The sequence below is a fragment of the Amborella trichopoda genome, chromosome 8 (genome assembly GCF_054954075.1).
Source record: "Amborella trichopoda isolate Santa Cruz 75 chromosome 8, AtrichopodaSantaCruz75HAP2 v2.0, whole genome shotgun sequence".
Classification (NCBI taxonomy): Eukaryota; Viridiplantae; Streptophyta; class Magnoliopsida; order Amborellales; family Amborellaceae; genus Amborella; species Amborella trichopoda.
Genome location: NC_142343.1, coordinates 36,196,735 through 36,215,582, shown reverse-complemented (window position 1 = coordinate 36,215,582; position 18,848 = coordinate 36,196,735). Strand labels below are relative to the sequence as shown.

Below are 18,848 nucleotides of genomic sequence, written 5' to 3'. Positions count from 1 at the left end.
CCGATAGAGTTTGAGGTGCATCAATAATTCTATACAACCTTATATAACCTTTGTCCTTAACTAAATCACTTGAAATAAAGTGTCAGCTGGCTGGCCACTGCAAAATGTAACATTCTCCTAAAAATACCCCTCTTGAAACGTCTTCTTTTCAGTCCCCCATACATAATTTACAATGAAAATGCCCTTTCATTTAAATGCCCTTAATAAATGAAATTATAATATAAACTCAAAACAAGGCAAATATCTCTCATCTCTCTCAAAACTCTAAAAAAGTATATAATGAGACCATTTATTTTTGATACAAGGTGGTCACAAGTAATCTTAAGCATTGGATGTGAAATTAGTTGGATACATATATTTTATTGACCAAACTCAAACTTCAAAAGAAATTTTTTCAAACGTTGTAACACACCCAAGCAATATGATTTCACATTCGATAGTTATAAGTAATTGTGACCTCCTTGTATCAAAGATAAATGGTCTCATTGTACATAATCCCATATAAAAAATAAACACATATCACGGAAATGGCTAGAACTCAAATGTTGATCGCTGACTCAACCACATTATCGCTATCATTTTATCTTCTGTGAAAGATGCAACGCCACTTGCCTGGGAACCCCGATGGAAGAATCAAAAATCCAAGAAGCATTTGTCTTAAATTATGTTGAAAAGTGCACTGAGGGATAGTGAAAAATAAATAAATAAATAAGTCTATTGGGGTAATGAGTGAAAGAGATTTTATAATAGGAATATTTTTGGGAGAATGTTATAGTAGATGGAAATTCCGTAATTTTTCCTTGCTTTTTATTGTACTAAAATGGTCGAATGCTGAGTAGTACAACAGCTCGAAAGCAAAAAACGACAGCACGAAAGCCATTGCGCTAAAAATAGAGCCTTTGCTGCAGTAATAAAATACAACAGTAGGACATGCATGCTATCCTTCATTTAGCATTCTTCTATTACAAAATGCAAACAAGGCACCTCCGCCTGTTGGCTTCTTATTTGTAAAATGCAAGTTAGTGATATCAAACCTAATTTACCTCACTTGTGTGCAGTTTATCGCAATGTCTGTTCTTCAAATCATTTAGTTTTATCCATTATATAGCAGCTAGAGATTCTCAAATATTTAGAAAACTTTGTATCAATGAATATATCAATTAACATGACGCAACTATCTAGAGACTTCTACTGCTTTATTAACACTAGCAAAATTTACATGCATTGCACGTATATTGTAAAAGCAAAATGCATTATTACGTATAATATAATAATGAAAATTTTTAAATTTAAAGACATACCCTAAACCCAAAAATTATAATGGAGAAAAGCCTATTTCTCAAAATCCTATTCCGAAAATAAATATCAAATTTGGAGATAAACCTAAATATTGTAAATCCCTTATAACTTAAGCCCGAATTAAAGTTTAGGTCTCCATTCTCACTAACACTTTAAAAAAATTGACCCTTTTCAAAATCGGTAGGGGCCTATAACTCCCATTGATCTTCCAATTTTTAAAAAAATTTCTTTTGCAAGATTATGATTTCGTTTAAAATTTTTAGTAAAGCCTCAATCTCATAAAAAAATCTTATTTGAACACCCTATTAATTTGACGATTATCTTCGAATAAAAAACTCATTCTTAATTTAACGATTATCTTTCAAATCATTATTTCAAACATTTGGAGAAGTTGTACATTATATAGCACAATAAGCAATAACCCAAAATAAAACTAGGAATTGAAAAGTAAAACATGCTAATTTCTAGATGTATCCATAAAAACATTGAGAGAGAGACAGAGAGAGAGAGAGAAGCCAAGAACTGTAGTTTCATGAAAAAATATGTTAATTTCAAAAGACATACCCCTAAACAAAACTCTAATTTAGGAGAAAATCCTATTCCAAAATAAATGCTAAGTTCAGATATAAACCTAAATATTGTAAATTTCTCACAAGCTATAATTTTGGATGATTATTTTGTGGTCAAAAAGAATTACTAAAGCTTCCATCTCATAGAAAAATCATAAATTGAACAGCCTATATATTATCTTCCATTAAGAAACTACCTCTTATAGTAAAAATAAAATATTTGTAAATGATAAGAAAAATACTTGATAATCACAAGTACCTTAACCTGAAGGACCTTTATATTGGCTTCCTAACCTCTATCCAAGGCGGTGTAAACTTTTATTGCATACCACATGGCCTGCGAATCATGTGGCGTTTAATATTTTATTATAGATTATGAGTAGATGTTTCCTTCAAGAAGAGAATTACACTTCTATTTAGCAGTAGTTATCGACCCATTTCAATTGCCTTCTACTTTCTACCAGAGCCTTCAAAACAAAGTATAAGGAAACCACAGCCCCAAACAGAGACGCAGACAGTGTCCCTTAAAGGGTCCTACAAGAGCGGTAGTATATTTCTATCCCGAATTGTTACTTCATTGAACAGGTTCAACTTCTAATTAAACAAGCTCTAATGATATTAAGGCCCATATGTAATACAGCATTTTACCTCAAGAACCTCTTCAAGACAGGTATCCTTTCTCTTTTAAACTGGACACTGCATCCTTAATTATCTCCTCCATTGGGATGAAGTTAAGGCCCATGTCAATCAGCTTTTTTGATGGTTTTTGCGCCCTCAACAACCCCGGTTGAGTTTCTTCCGTGAACCTACATAAACCCATAAAGAAATTAAGGCATATCCAGGTCAATTAATGTAAGTATGTATGCGTGTGAGAATGTCCACTGAGAGAGAGTTTACCTAGGCACTTTGTATACCGGGTAGAGTTTAGCAACTGCATCAGCAAAGTCACTCCAGTGACAAATGGACTCAAAGTGCCTTCCTGAAGCTGATGGATTCTCATATAACAAGATATGCCCTAATTCCACATCGTTAACATGTACAGCACCCACAAAAAAATCTTTATAACATTCAGTATAACCGGCCATATCATATGAATCAATCAAGCGTCCCTGAGTAGAAAAATAATTAGAGTCCAAATTTTAAGAACATGTATGCAAAAGAAGATAAGATGCAAAACTCCTAAGGCACTTAATACAGTACATCGGAAGTCTCATGCTTTTCCTAGCATGAAGACTTGATACAGCACATCAGAGGTCTCATGCTTTTCCAAACGTGAAATGGAAGAACCTTTTTTACTCCATTTTTTTTTTTTTTTTGGGGTGTTTATATCACCCATTGTTTGTACAGTCACTGACATGGAATTTGTTGTATCATACAAATAGATTTGAGATGCCCTTGCCACATTTGATCTCGCAGCTCATTAGCATGACAATTTTCTACATTTAATCAAAGAAACCCTAGAGTCATGAATTGACATGGGTTCCATGCTGTGATACAAAAAGTATAGAATACGAAAGAATGTAATCGCTTCTTTTCTTCGATCGGTTAATGCTCCGACTTATTTGTGTGCCAATTGAGTCTACAATTATGTTCACACTTGATACACTAGAGTCCAGGTCCAATGAAAAGATTAACCCCAAGAGCTAAGGGAGCCATTACGTCAAATCACTCTTAAGGAATGCAAGAGTCTTGAGTCTTGAAGAGTAGTATAAGGAGAAATCTCTATTAGAAAATGGTTAAGTAACCCCCAAATTTTTATGAGCCACTTCTCATCCCTAGGAGAAAAAGCATGGCAGCTTGCCAACAATGTACAGCTTAGTTACAAAAGACTGAAGGCAAATACAATCAATGTGAATATTGAAGTATAAAAAACCTACTTAGCAGTATTTTCTTGTTCTAAATTTTTGGGATCCACTTCAGTCCCATATATCATCTTTAGACTGCCCCTCTCCTTGATCAAAGGGCTGAACTAAAGAAAGAATAAACGAAAATCTAAATCCCACAGAGGAGAGCCTTGATATCAACCTCCATGGAATCTGCTCTCCAATCAAACCCGCGAATGCGTTCCAAACTGCAAGAAAGCATCCCTGACTATCCCCACACATAGAAAGGCCATATCCTGAAATGAAGGTTTCAGAGGCAGATAAAACTAAGCAAAGGGAGAGATTTTGAAAAAGATATACCCCTCTCACACATCAAGGTCACAGAAGCCTCAGCCACAACATTACATACATGCATTTGTAAACAAACAAAACCAAATTCATTCAAGGATGAAACACATCAAATCTTTGAAACTGAGCACGATTGTATACCGAGGATGGATGATCACCTTACAAATGCACATATCCATGATCAAGAATGTGCTTGTTTCTTTATGAGAATGCAAGCTTGTGTCTAACTTAAGTCGTGTTTGGGATCATGGATCATTGGGGATTGTCCACCTCACATATCCATTTTGGATCACCAATCCGAGTTGGCAATCTAGAAAAATATTAGAAAAGTAAAATATTTTTTATTTTGTTCCTTTTATTTTTCTTTTGGGCCCGACACAGGGTAAGGGGAGACAAGACTCTTGTCACAAGAGGGGGGGAAGGGGGAAATGGGGCATATCCCTTTTCTCTGTTGTTTTTATACCAGTTTTACCCTCTCTTGAGATTGAAAATCCAAAATCATAAATGACTTTGAATATTCAATATCCATTGTCCTATTGTTCTTTTTTTGAAGGCGCATATCCATAGTCATACGGTTGACTTTGTTGACTTTTAACGGCCCTCCGAAGTCATCTCTTTGACTCCACCTTGGCAGATATATTTTTTCATAATACAAGACATCAATCCTCGACACGCAGTTGCATGGAAATAGAGATTCCCAAGTCACTTTGGATATTCAAAATCCCAAGTCAAGAGTGACTTTTGATTTTGAAGATGCGAAGTTTGATTCTCATTCCGGCTCAACAGTTCCAATCCGGATTGCTAGCCCTTAAACTTTCTCTTAACCTGTCTCAAGCCCAGGTATAGTAGGTAGGCTGCGTTAGGTAGGCAACCAGTGTAAAATTTAGTCATATCTTATCACAAATCCTAATTCTGTTGGCCCTAGATAAAGAAGAATGGAAGAACAAGATTCATGTAACCGACTCCAATTAATTGAGATAAGGCTTGGATGATGATGGTGATGATGATCGTTGGGTTTTCAAACATTGAATATAAGAGTTTTCTTGAACTCTCTACATAAAAAAACATAGGAAATATATGATGTTTGTGTATAGTGAGTAAAAGTTTATTCCTAGGGGAAATATCAAAAAAGGGGTTCAAACCCTTTAAAATATCAATAAAGGATCAAAAGATTAAAAAATAACATTGAAAGGTATGCAGTTAAATTTGCATTTCAATTAGGTACTTCCTCAAAAATATTAAAAAATTCCAAATTTATCTATATTTAGTATTGGGAAGTCACTATAATTAAGGCACTTTGGTAATCTTACCCCCAAGATGTACTTCTATCATTCGATTTAGGCCTTTTTAGGGTAAGATTACAAAAGCTACCCTGATTGTATTCACTTTCCAATACTAAATGGGCAATTTAGTAATTTTTCAAGTTTCTTTGATTGAGTACCTAATTGAGATAAAAATTTAAAGTAAAAATTTTATACTAAATTGCACCTTTAAAATGTAGAATTAAAGATGCACCACAAAAATCCATCGGGAAATTTTGTTTTAATGTTGAAAAACCCTCTAATTGATCATCTCAATATTGATATGTATGAATATTAAAAAGAAACAAAAAACAAAATATTGAGCACCATCAAAAAAAAAATTTGGAGGTGTACCCCACCCAAATTTAAAAACAATACCCTTCAATATAACTTTTTCCGTTTACTCATATTTTAAAGGGTTTGGACTCCTTTTTTTTATATTTTACCATCTTCGTATAGTGTTATACCTTGAAGGAGGCGAAGGAAAATGGCCATGCTAGAATTGATGGTGGGTGGTAAAATTGAGCCAAACACTGCTTCTGGATTTATGGCCACCACATCGAACCCCTCATCCTTTGCAAAATCCCACGCACCCTTCTCACCCAATGTTTTTTAAGCCGAATACCAGAGCTACAAAATCAAGAAGCACGACATTGATTTTCCAATTTCCCTATAGAAAAAAGTGTACATAATGATGAGACTCTAAACAATTAAATTAAGGTGCACTTCAAAATTATCATAAAAAAATGACATTTCGATGCTCAAATATCTTCAAATTGATCATCTCGACTTCAAGCTGTATGACGTGAGAAAAGCATGGAATTCAAGTTTTGAAAATAGTGCACCTTGTAATACATTTTTGGACGGTTAATTTTCAAGTTTTTATATGTGTGTTCGATCTACACTATTTTTTAATCTGTAAATTTATATTTAGAGATAAAAATATATTTCAAAGCTATCACATAGGTTTCCAGTATTTAAACTATATTTTATAAAACTATTCGAAGATACGCTTTACTTTGATTGTTTAGGCCCTGGGCTCTATACAAACCGCACCCCTTTTCTGCCGCAAAACCATTAAGTTCAAATGGCAATGTGGCCAAAACTAGGTGCTACAACATGTATTAGAGAGAGAGAGAGAGAGAGAGAGAGAGAGAGAGGCCTAATATTTAAGTCTTAGCATTTGAGAGAGAGAGACAGGGGGGATTTGGAGAAGGGAATTTACCCCATTTTGCTTGCAGTAATGGAGATCGGTCCAGCAATCCTCATTTTTTTTGGCATCATGAGGATAATTAGGGTTGGGGATCATTGCTCAGTTTAAGGATGTGACGACCACTCGCTTAACTCCTGCTGCCTTACATGCCCGAAGGGCATTAAGCGTGCCCTCCATTGCAGGCTCCAAAAGCTCCCTCTGCACATTCCCACAGTTAACATGCGCGGAGAAGCGAGAGAAAGAGAGTTAACAATGAACAGAGAGAGAGGGAAGGAGGGACGTTGGGGTCGCGGACTTGATCCACGATGCAGGGGGGAGCGAGATGGAAGACACCAACGGCGCCATCAATGGCGGCAAAGAGAGAGTCATAGTTGAGAAGGTCCACTTGGAAGAGGCTCAACCTGCTTTCCGCACCTTCTAAGCCTTGCAGGTGCTTCGTCTCCTTTTCGTTTTCTTCAAATCACACATAAAATTCAGAAGAGAGAGGGATAGAGAGGACATGAAATCCAGTTGAGAGAGAGAAATGCAATTGAATGAGAAGAATTGAGAGAGAGAGAGAGAGAGAGAGAGAGAGAGGAGATTACTGAGGTCTTGTACAGTGGCTCGAACAGTATAGCCTCGGTCGACAAGGAGGCGAACGAGGGTTGACCCAATGAACCCGCTACCTCCTGTCACACACACACACTCTTCCCTCGCCATCTCTCTCTCTCTCTCTCTCTAGTTTTCTTGCTGGTAGAGGAACCTGAAAATGGTGTTTCTCTCTCTACTTTTCTTGCTGGAAGAGGAGCCGGAGAGAATATTAGAGCACGTATACTACGATGCTCCTTGGGGAGCATAGTTTATTTCTACCCCCTCAACGTATTTGGGAAGATTCTTTTAATGGATTTTGGTAACTATGGTAGAATCATATTTAAGAGAAAAGAAATTAAATCTTGAGTTTTCAAATCTCACTTTTAAAGACTTGACGATTTCTATCCCTTCAGTGCTTAGAGGGTACAATTAGGAAAAGAAAATTTGTTGGCGTTAATTAATTGTGTTAAAGAGATTATATCCCCAAAGTTTAGGGTTCTAAACTTATTTCTGGGTGGGATTTTACCTGAGGTAGTAAATGGGCAATATACTCCCGAGGGAGTATAATATTTTTCAAGTCCTGTAATACGCTTTCACGCGTAGAGATGGAATTGAGTAGGGCACCCAAGGTGTATATCAAATATTTGGGAATATGTGAAAGAGAAATGCTCCTGTGGGACCTTCCAATGTCCGGAATAGGTAACCAAGGAATAACTATTAAATTTGATATAAATATTAAAAAAAATTGTTGTACGCGTTTGAGGATTTAGTTTTTAAAAAATATGTGTCAAATTTGATAGTAATTATTTGAAACCCTAAAAAAATATCATAAGAGATCATAATTTTTGTTCAATTATAAATAAAAAAATCATACTTTCTTAAACTTCATATGTATCTTCTTTTACTTCTTTTTTTGATATTTTTTAAACAAATTAATTTTCACGATAATCATATTATCATGAAGACCATAAGCATCATACCACGGAAAATGTAGTATTTAAAAACATCATAGTACTTGAAATACTATAATGAAGACAATAATGATTATCACGAAATCATCCCAATATTTTAAGTACTATAATGACTACCGCTATTTTAGAACACTTAAAACGTCGGGTAGAGAGGAATTGAAGTGGCTATTTCCCAATAAAAAAAAGATAAAAAATAAAAAAAAAAGATGGGTTTTAAAATTTGATTAGGAGCACGTGGAAGGAGCTGGTTGCGTGTGGATGCCTTCGAAGTTGTAGGACTACAGTTTGTTGGGGACGTGGTATTACTATGGTGCATAGATATATTTTAGGGAGATAGAGAGGGTGTTTGATGTGTATATGGACGAGAGAGAAAGATTGTGTGCCGAGATTGTATGCAGTCAGTAGAAAGAGAAAAGATTGTGCTCCATCGGTTACATAACGGCATATTAAGTAATTATCACCCAATATCATAACGGTATTTGAAGTGTTATAAAATATGCGGTAGCCATTGCGGTACTTTAAGTATGGGGATACTTGAACCATTGCATTTAAATATATACATGCGGCTGTTATTACAGCACTTTAAATACCGTGATACATAGGGCAACTACTATAAAGGTTATTTTAGTCAAAAAGACCAAATATGAGAAAAAAAAAGAAGAAAAAGGTAACGATGAAGGTTTATGAAAGGGGTAGATGAAATTAAAGTATATTTTTTATAATTTTCCATATATTTTTGTGAAAGTATTTTAATGTGAAAGAAGTCCTCTATGTAATTTAGGTGCAGGAGCTTTTTTACAACAATTAACTATTATTAGTGTGAAAAAAAATGTATCCAAACTAATTGGTATGAAGAAACTCTCCTTCACATGGAGGAGTTTTTTCATGTGAAAATGTTTCTACATGTACCAAACATGTCCTGAGGGAAAATTACTCCAAAGCAAATTTTAACCACAGTAGTCGTAGTGGAGAAAAATACCATTTATCTTTTGTACATAGAGGTCAAGAAATATACCATTTATCTTTTGTACGTAAAAGTCATAATAATTCTCATGCATTAGATGTTGAATTGGATGGCTTATGATGAGTCATTAAATTAGAGAATTTTTTTTTTGAGAACTTTATATCTATTCAATGACACTGTGGCCACTATGTACCAATTTAAAAGACAAGAATGATTGTAACCATTATGTACAAAAATAAATAATATCTTTGTAGACAATTTTGATAAATCATGATTTCATAATCCTTTCAAATGCCTGTTGACTGGATTCGAGGTAGGACGCTCCTACCATCTTGAAAGTAATTGATGCCTCCTGCTTAGGATTTCTTAGCGATGCAACTGGTGCGTGGGCGAGTACTTACTATGGTTTTTTGGTTTTGAAATAATTTATTGTATTTATTTAGTTTTATTTCTTAAACTTAGTACTAATTTTCAACTCTTTTACGAACATTGACATTGAAAGAACCGTTGTTTTCATAATCAAAAGCAATTCCTATTGCAAGTATTCATATCTTAACTTGATTATTCTCATAGTTTAAAGAAAGGAAACAAATATCAAATTGCTATAGAAGATGAAGGATCTTAATTCATAGTAGTATTTTTAAATTTTTATTTTGTCTCGTATACCTCTTTAAAGAATGGCTTAAAAGCTTGAATTTCCCCTGGTTTAGGGTTGGGAACCCTAAAGTAGTGATGGCATTTCTGTTTATTAACCCACCTAGAACAAGCTAAGAGTTTCCTTCATTTGATTGATGCCCCATACGTGAATAAAATTACCATAGTGTCTTTACGTGTTAAGGGAATTTAGTTTTTTTAAGATATTTTTTAAAGAGATATCCGAGTGAAATGAAATCTTGAATAAAATTAGAAAACCTGAATCAAATTACCAAAATGAAACCTTGAATAAAAATTTTTTAAGGAGGTATTTGAGTTTCCTTCATTTGATTGGGGCCTCATACGTGAATAAAATTACCAAAGTGTCTTTACTTGTTAAAGAAATTTGGTTATTTTTAGGATATTTTTTAAAGATGTATATGAGTGAAATAAAACCTTGAACATTAACTGAAATATTTACGTGGGAAAAAATTTAGATAAAGGTGTGATTTCCATAACTATATATAACCACGTGTTAAAACATCCCAAAAAACTCACTCCTTATCATAAAATAGCGTGATAGCCTTTAAATCCATTTTCACTCTTACCTGTCGAGCTTAGAGCACTAAAAAAGTTGATGACTTGAAATGGACAATGCATAACAAATGCTACAAGATGATTTCATTTTGGAAAAAGTTTATATAAGGTTGACACCTTACAATGTATAATTAAGGTGTATATTTTTTAAAAAAAGGTTGTTTTCATGTTGGCAAAACATCTAATAGTTCATCTCGATATGTATAGATACGGAGAAAAAAAGAGATTTCAGAGTCTTAAAAATAAAACATCGTGCAACACATTATTTAGATTGTCCATTTTCAAAATTCTCATGTGTTTATAGATGCTAGATTTGAATTATTTTTAGAGTTTAAAATCTTATAACTAGAGATAAAAATAGATATTTGTACCATCCTAATAATTTTTTACACCAAAATTACATGTTATAATAGAACTGCTTTTATTGTTTAAGGTCCCAAACTTATGCAAACCACACCATTAGACTTAGAAAGGTATCTTTTCCGAATCCATCTTCATCAAGGTGAAGATTATGTATTAGCAGAATCTCTTGCATGTGTCTAACTTTTTCACTGATAGAGCCGGGATTGTAGACCGTAAGGTAATTTCCTTAGATAAAACTTGTTGGGTACGGATCTGTGTTCCGGGTCCTTAATACCCTATCGGGCACGGGCTTTATAGTTTTAGACCCGTCGGGTACAAATCCGGATACAGGTCCACAAGTCATATTTTTGGTACAGGTACGGGTCCAGTGGAACCCGACCCATTACCACCCCTATTTTTTAGAAACCATCACCGTCTATTTCAATCGACAAGTGTTTCTTCACTATTGCAAGCGCCATTTCCTAGGCTACTAGTGTAGGGTAGGAAACGGAATGGATAATAAAAACGTTTTATTAGACTGGAAATATATTTTTAGCGTTAATTATTGTTTTTTAAAGTTAAAAGAGATCTCAAAAAAATTTCCGAAAAAGAAGAAGTCATGATTAAAATTCAAAACTAATGTTTTTCTTACTTGCATACCTTAATATATATGTGTTCTGTCCCCGTTTGCATGTGTTTTATAATATAATAATGGTAATGATGATGATGGGCTCGGCCGATAATCGCTTTGCCAGCTTCACAAACATGTATGATGATACGAGATTACCTATGTTGGACAGCGCAAGGTCTACATGGTTGAGTTTTCTGACAAGTTTTGAATTGATTTGTTCGAAACTCGATTTTTAAATCTAGTTTTTATCATGCTAAAAATTGACTCTATTTTTGGGTCTTAAACGAGTATTAAGCAACTGCTATTGGATTCGAAATGTCGAAAAACACGCAGATATCAAATTTCGACTCAATCGGACCCTCTGGGACCTTTATGGGCTTAACTTACCAAAAACGGGTGGGTTTTATACTATTGCAGTGCAGCCTCAATGAACCAGTTTTCATTTATGAAAACTGTGTTTTTTCATTTTCGAGATGAATTTTTTGGAATCAGCTCACTTTAAAAAGTTCCAAACGCAATGAGCTCGCTCCAAGTTTGGTAGACCAACCTCCAAACTCTCTGGCTACTTGGCCCCCACATTGATGAGATTTGTAGGACGTTTTTTTATAAGGGTAAGGTTTTTATAAGTTGTAAACCCCTGTTGAAGTAAAGTGAGTCTCAAAACTATTCAAAGATGTAGTTTCGATGTCAAAAAGCTTTATGATGGCATAAAAATCTACTGTCATTTTTAGTAGTGAAATTCAAAGCTCAACAAATAATACGAAACGAGCACGTCTATAACTAATTTGCGGCCAAAAACTTGCCCGAGTCATTGTGTGTCACATAAGGTAGCTACCCAAGTCGCAGAGACTCACGCAATAGGGACCCAAAATGAATTTTTGCCAAAAAAATTGGTTTAGACCGTAACTTTTATACCCAAGATTTGAGTGAATCTTGGACCATTGAAAAACTTGACGACCTCCTCTATAGTTTAGAACCAAATTTGCCTCAATTTGGATGAATTTGACGGATCTACAAGGCTAGGACTTCAAGGTATTAGCTTTCAAATTTCTAGGTGTCGGATTAGTGTTCGGGTTAATTTTCATGTTCATTAGGCACTAAGGTGCCTAGGATGACTAAATTGGGGTAGTAGGTAGGTTTAAAGTCTAGGTTTTGAGTTTGGGAAGATAACTAGGGTATAGGGATACAAGTTTTGAGGATTTTCATTGGCTAAAATTTTAGGGGGGTGTCAATAAAGATGTATCATTTTCCTTACTTAAAATCGTTTTTTTTTTTCTTATCTATATATCTTGTGAGGTGGAGATTATCAATGGTTTTTTAGCATCAGAACAATCTTTTTCAATGAGTGTTTGATATGCACTGACTTCAACAGTATAACATTGATATCTTACATAAACTGCTTCATTTTCTAAAAGGAAAAGATTAAAACATGTCCTCGGTTTTATAGAAAAATAAATAAAGCTCCACCTCTAAATTCATTGAAAATTGCAGTTTCGATATCAGAAAACCTTCAAATCGATCATCTACAGTCTAATCATTATGGTTATTAAAAATAAAATAAAATGACTTTTAAGCCCTAAAAATAACATATATTGTATCGCATTATTTTTTTAATAAAAGGAATTTTAAGCCCTAAAAATAATGTATATTGCAGTGGTTGTAAAAAACAGATAGGTGCCCCGGATTGGGCATCCCAAAACCCCATTCGAATTGGTGAATCAGCGGAATCGGTCGAATTCGTTCTTAAAAAAATTTCAAAAAAAATTATAAAAAATCATTATAAATGTTGATTTTTCGGAATCCAATAAAAATTGAGGGTACTACATTAATAACTTTTATTTTTTTACATCAATATGCGAATATTGAGAAGTCCTTTCCCTGTATGTAGATTTTCATCAAACATTTATTAAAACTTAACTAAATGCAACATTATACATTGAAATTAGAATTATTGGCTTGTATTTTTATTATTTTATCATTATTTTACTATACAATAAGAATAAATTTGAAATTTGTCTTATAATATTATCTAATTTTAAAAATCTAATTTACAACTATAACAAAAAATAATACATTGTATAATTTATAATTTAAATAAATTAATAAATAAAATATGAAATTTGATTATCATTATAATTAGTATAATTATTAATTATAATATTATAATAAACATGATTCAAAAAACAAGGATATGACCCTTACAAATAAATAAATCTAATATATAATAAATAGTGTTGATAGAAATATAGAATTTAGTGATATAAATTTACAATCATATTTTAATAAAATAAAAAAATAAATTAATTAATTAATCTTTACAATGTGGGATAATTGATAAAGCAGCTTGAAATAAATTCTAAAATGGTATAAGCTAGTGTTATTTTTCTCTCTTAAAATATCCTATGAAAAAAACCTTTAGTCATGGGATAAGTGTGCAATGGCCGCCATGGGTAAATAAGTAAAACCAACCTCTCCATCCATATCTTGCCTTGTGTGATAGTGCTCTGCCCTTATATGTTGGACTTATTATGGAATCTTGGCTCCATTGCATTATAGACAGCCACACATAATTCTAATAGTCCCACGATTCAAAGGATTATAGCCAAGTTGATTAAGAAATTTTCTAATCCAAATTGCCTCTTTTGATGCCCATGTTGTTGGAAATATGGCCCATCAAACTCTTTATCTCAAGAATTTTGTTTTTTTCAATAATGGTACAAAAGCCATATTGAATAGTATATGTGAAATCCGGGGTGGTTGACATGAGACAATGACATATATTAATATCTATTTTGGAGCTTTTATATGATGTTGTACTGGAGGGAAAACCCAGTGTCACTAGCGGGAAAACCTAATGATTGGATTCTTTGTAAGAATTATTATTTTTTATATCATAGATGTACAAAATTATTTAATTTCTAAATAGCTTTTATCAAGTTGTAGGAATACTTGAATGACATCTTATTATGAGAGTCGTTAGTGCACTAATGACAGGTTTAGCTCATTGCATAGGATTAACAGTTTGGTGACAACTTGTTAATCTTAATTGGCTGCACTTAAGGAAATTAAAGCAGGAATTATGTTTGGATCTCAACTCCTTTAGATCATGAATGTGAGAGTTACAAAATATGGTTCTCTATAAATAGAGGTTAACCGCTCAAGTAAAATAGAGAAAGATAAAAGAGGTGAATGAGCTTCATCAAGAGGACTCTCGAGATAGCCTGTCACCTGATGGTTGGTCTATAAGTTTTGGTATGGAACTTTAAATCTCTTGTGTGATTTAAAGGCAGATCCGAATAAGTTGTTTATTTATTTATTTATTTATTTATTTTCATTATTGGGACTAACACATGCATCATGCCATATATAGTAGATACAGCCATTAAGTTTTGTTTTATAGAACACCATGAGATAGCCCCACCATCATACATTAAAAGATATCTTAAGGTAGATTTCAATTCATATAGGTCCCCTAGGAAATTGGCATTTCAATATCAAAAAACAAATAATTCATTGACATCCCCATAATTGAGTTCATAATTATGTATTCCCTTTAAGTATCCAAATATTCTATTGACTGCTTTCCAACGTTCCAATCCAGAATTACTTTGGCTGAAATCTCCCAATTACGAATTAACAAAATCTAAACCCGACTCTTTCCATTATTTCTCTCTTCATCATTTCTCAAATGCATACTCAAACTTAGTTTAGTTTTCTTTTCCACGAGGGTGAACCAGTTTGCACTCGTTGAGATTAGCGAAGCATTCGGGTTGCTCGCTCTCTTATATCTTTATTCTCTACACAAAAGAGGCTTCACCCATGTCTTTCATATTGAAGTTATCTGATACCAAGCATTTTGTTTCCCTTACGGTGTTTAAGGAGTTACTAGCCAATAGCATATCTTCCACATACAACATAAAAAATGACGATCACTCCTACTAACCTTAATATAAATGCAATTATCCTCATTGGGTTTGAATAGACGTTTGACTGAGGATTGGTGAAATCTAATGAACCACCTCCTTAATGCCTGTTTCAAACCATACAAGGATTTACTAAGTTTATACTCAAGTTTCTCCTTCGTATTTACTCCAAAACCTTCGGGTTGGTTCATATAAATTTCTTTTTTCTAGGTCTCCATTAAGGAAAGCAATTTTAACATTCATTTGATGGAGTTCAAGGTCTAGGTATGCAGTGATAGCTAGGATAATCCAAATGGATGCCATTTTAGCAATTGGGGAGAAAGTATCATAGTAAGTTATAACTTCTTCTTGTACGAACCCTTTAGCTACCAACATTGGCTTATATTTCTCTAAGTGGCGCTTGAAGTTTAGTTTCTTTTTAAAGACCCACTTGCACCCTATGGCCTTTCGATTGGGTGATAGGTGAACTAACTCCCATACTCAATTTTTAGGTATAAAATTCATCTCATCTTCTGTAGCCTCTCTCCATTGTTTTCTCTCAGGAAAATAAATGGCATTTTGGTACGTGGTAAATTCATGGTCAAGTTCCTCACTTATTCTCTCATAGACCTCACCTAGATAGGCGAAGAACTTAAGCGTTCATCTTACTCTTTGACATCTCCTAGGTAGGTTCATAGGTATGGATGAATTCTCTACTAGTTTGTCCCTCTCTATCTCATAGAAATCTACTTGCTCGTGAATCACTTTCTCTCAAGGAATTCATTCTTAAGGAAATGCGCATCACAACTTTCTATTATATTGCCATTGGACAAGTCATGAAACTGGTAACCCCTACCATTAGTTGGTAAGGCAATAAAAACACATTTAGTGGGTTTAGTGGGGTTAGATTCTAGTTTACTCATATTTTATGAAGGTATCAAAACATGGGCTGAACATCCCAAAATTTTGAGGTACTTGATGGTGGGAAGATATCACAGATAAAGTTGAAGTAACCATGGGAGTAGTTAATGATGTAAGCAGCATTTAGGAGTGCCTCTCCCCAAAATTCTAACCCAAGTTTGACTGTACCCAACATACTTTGTATCATCTCAATTAGTATCATATTCCTTCTTTCGGCAACTCCATTTTATTGTGGTGAATAAAGCATATGGTGGTTTTACTCTATTCTATATACAATATTCATGAAAAACTTGCGAAGTGTACTCTCCACCCCAGTTCGTTCTGAAGATTGTTTTTTTTATTTCTGTTTCGTTCTCAACCTCATCTTCGTACTCGTAGAACTTTCTTAAGGCTTCATTTTTATTTTGGAAGAGGTATGTTAGATATAGGGGGAGTGATCATCAATATAAATGATAAAATATCTCATGTGTCCTTCAGAGGGCACACTATTATTCGAATGAATATACACTTCAGTTCCCTTCAAAATTACAACCTAACCGGCAGCACTCATTTAGACACGGAAATCAATTTATTTCTCATCCTTGGAGTATATAGTGTCTTTCAAGATTAAGATATCTCCATTAGCAACTATAAGCACGTATTACCAATTCCAAGAACTTGTTCCCTTTGAGTTCCACCCACAAAAATGTGTTAAGAGTGCCGGGCTTGATCTCATGAAAATTACGAAATTTATTCATGGTATTACTCACATGAACCATAGCACCTGAATCTAGGCACTACGTATGTATCCTTTCATCTCCTATTATTGTTTTATGGGTGCAGTTTGGATAGATCCTAGGCTCTAAAATCAAATAAGACCATACCTTCAAATAGTGCCGAGAAATATCGTTTCAATTCTGGAAATCTTTGTGATAGCCTTAAAATATATTTTTATCTTTATTTATAAAGTTTAAAGGTTCAAAAATAGTGCAGATCAATAGATCTATGAAAACTTGAAAATCTTGAAAAGTGGCAGTCCAAAAATACATTACAAAATATACTATTTCCAAAACTTGAGATCCATTTTTTTTTTTATGTCCATGTATCTTGATGTCGAGATGATCAATTTGAAGATATTTGAACATCAAAAGAACCTCTTCTAGTGAAAATTTTTAGATAAGCTCAAATTTGATTGTTTTAAACTTTTCCCTTGTTTTATTAGTATTTCATTGTACACTCCCAGTATTTCCCAGACCATTCGTGCCGCACACATTCACATCATAAGTATGGAGCGAAAAAAAGGGATTAGAGTTTACCAAATAGACCCTAGGTGTTGGTCCATTTAGGATCCCGGCCCGGCTCTCTTCCTCGGCCTCAAAGAAGAAGGTCATGTCCTCAACGGAAAGGGGATTATCACGTGCGACTAAGTTGGCCAAGAAATTCTCTCAAGGGAGAGCGAGTGGACAAAACTAGGGTGGTTTGAGTCGGGGCATCAAATGACATGCCAACGGCTTCCGCTCCTTTTATCATGTGCCTAAAATTGGGGTAAGGTTTCTATGCTTCTCCTACAACATAGAGGATTTATGCTTTCCCTACCATCCAGCCGTCAAATTTTGATCAAGAGAGCAACTCATCATTTGATCTTAGATCCGACGTCTCATAGTATTTTATTTTTAATTTTTTTATACAAATTGTATGAATATGAAATTTGGTATGTGCCATCTTCTCAATGGGGCGCACCTATAAAAAAATATTAAAAATAATTTTTCAATAAAATATAATGATCAAAATACCCTTTGAAACTTTCATAGGTATTTTGATCATTTTATTTTATTAAAAATATTATTTTTATATTTCTTGCTAGTGCAAGTTTAATAGAGGATTGGACTTCCAAACTTTGATGTCAAAATAGTTTATCGAAAAATAATTAAAAATAAAATAGTGTAGAAACGTAACATTGTGATTGGAGCAATCTTAGCTCTCCATTGGAGCAATCTTAGCTCTCCATTCAGAATGGACTGTTGGATAAGGAGAAGTATATAAGTTTTATGTTATAGGAGAAACATGGAAAGCTTGCCCCCCAGAATTTCTTACATGATCCCCGATCCTAGCATGCTCAGGCATCCGATAGTCAAACAACTTCCTCATGATCATAATTTTTCGGGGATAAAGGGGTTGTATCATAGGTCTTCTCCATTTTCTTCCAAAACTTCTTTTGCCGGCCGACCACCTCTCATGCTCTAGTATATGCATGACATGTAGTCGGTAATAGAATATTCATGGTGGTTCGTTTCGGCCTCACCCAAATAGTATAGGGATCCTGGGTCACTTGGGTAGCATTGGATCTAGGCTATGAAGAGGGTATTGGGTGATAAGTGGAACCAGCCCCTCCTCAAGCCACCATATCCAACTTTTCTTCTCCAGGTAATTAGAGCCATCGAATTACTCATCCTTGAGTAGTTCGGTTGGTATTGCCTTGGAAACCATAATCAAGCACTAGAGCACTCTCCTAAATACAATTTAAACTCAAGAAAACTGAAACTAGGGACCTTTCTTAGATAACACTTGATCGTGTACAGAACCATGTCCGACTTCAAAAAAATCTCTTACAATGGACTACACAACTTCAAAATACAACTCAATTATATGACATTACTTTCAACTTCAACCACTTACAAATGAATTGCAGCATTAAAAACATTTATATACTAGAAAAAATACAAGGATTACAACTCTTTACATAGGTCCAGCAAAGCCCAAATAAAACTACATGAGGAGATTTGAG

General features: G+C 34.1%; 1 long non-coding RNA gene and 1 pseudogene across 2 annotated transcripts; both read right to left on the bottom strand.

Moving 5' to 3' along the window:
* Positions 1–2,398: 2,398 nt before the first annotated feature.
* Positions 2,399–8,758, bottom strand: LOC105420886 (cinnamoyl-CoA reductase 1-like; annotated as a pseudogene). The gene is made up of 6 exons (XR_016060627.1): positions 7,138–8,758; positions 6,834–7,006; positions 6,566–6,751; positions 5,804–5,970; positions 2,766–2,942; positions 2,399–2,674 (listed from the first exon to the last, which is right to left on the bottom strand). The product of XR_016060627.1 is annotated as a cinnamoyl-CoA reductase 1-like (transcript).
* LOC148781061 (uncharacterized) lies at positions 3,565–5,792 on the bottom strand. The gene is made up of 2 exons (XR_016060629.1): positions 4,198–5,792; positions 3,565–3,987 (listed from the first exon to the last, which is right to left on the bottom strand). It is a non-coding gene; the product is annotated as an uncharacterized LOC148781061 (long non-coding RNA).
* Positions 8,759–18,848: the final 10,090 nt, after the last annotated feature.